This window comes from Arachis ipaensis, chromosome B01 (genome assembly GCF_000816755.2).
Source record: "Arachis ipaensis cultivar K30076 chromosome B01, Araip1.1, whole genome shotgun sequence".
NCBI classification, from domain to species: domain Eukaryota; kingdom Viridiplantae; phylum Streptophyta; class Magnoliopsida; order Fabales; family Fabaceae; genus Arachis; species Arachis ipaensis.
In genome coordinates, this window is record NC_029785.2 from 14,650,443 (window position 1) to 14,651,512 (window position 1,070).

Genomic DNA, 1,070 nt, shown 5'->3' on the forward strand with positions numbered 1-1,070 from the left:
CGAGTTGACTTAGTTGCAGTGAGTTGTTTGTTCAACTTTCTGTCATCTTTTTCTCTTTGTTAAAAAATAGAAAAAAAAGATAATAAAACCTCTAACTATGGCTTTATAACATACGCTTCCTTAGTTAATGCAATTTAAGATTTTCACACAACCCACATTTTGAACAAAATATCAACCTCTGCAAAGATAGGATTTGATTATTAAATTCATTTATTGATGAATCATTGCAAAATAATTGAGACTGGGAATAGGTCCTAATCCTAGACAAAAAATAATTATATTATCAGACTACCTTTTCTGTGTTAACAAAAAAAACGTGTTCATGAAACAAACATTAAATTGTTGACTTAATGCATATCCATTATTAACACAGATCACGTGCCCTGATTCGGGTTGATCTTTTGCCTAGTCATATAAGCTATTTTGGCCATAAATTAATAAGGGATGTATATAAATTATAAACAATGATTCACTCCTTAGAAAATATAAATTCAAAAAATTAAAAAAGGAGCAAATATTTTGCAACCATGCTTCATCAGCTATAGCACACGCACATCCTCAGCAGAACCACTTGCACATAATATTTAGTTTTCTAAGCAACAAATTTAAGCCAATCAAACATTAGCTTCAAAAAGGAAAAACATACAAGTATACAACTCAAATAATGAGAAAAAGAATACTCACAAGTCACAACTATGGTATTCGGCCAAACATGGCTTTCCTGTTGTTAAACTCTCTCTTCTTTGGTATCCACCCTCAGACACCTTCTGTAAATAAATACTGAAACAGGCAGTCCGAACTCCGATTTTTTTTTCTTTGCGTAAAATATATATTTTTATTCATGAAATTTGTCAAAAATTTTAAAAATATCTATAAATTTTATTTTATTTTAATTTTATCTTTGAAATTTTTATTTATATCAAATATATCCATGACAGCTAAATTTTTAAAAAATTTAAGACTAATCCAATAATAATGCATGACAACTATGTCCAATTTATTTGTGTTGAAGATTGTTTTTGTAAAATTATTGTTGAATTGATCCTAATTTTTAAAAAAAATTAGCTATC

At 27.9% G+C, this 1,070-nt stretch overlaps 1 long non-coding RNA gene across 1 annotated transcript; it reads right to left on the reverse strand.

Moving 5' to 3' along the window:
• Nucleotides 320-1,064, reverse strand: LOC110269913. The gene is made up of 2 exons (XR_002358755.1): nt 685-1,064; nt 320-592 (listed from the first exon to the last, which is right to left on the reverse strand). It is a non-coding gene; the product is annotated as an uncharacterized LOC110269913 (long non-coding RNA).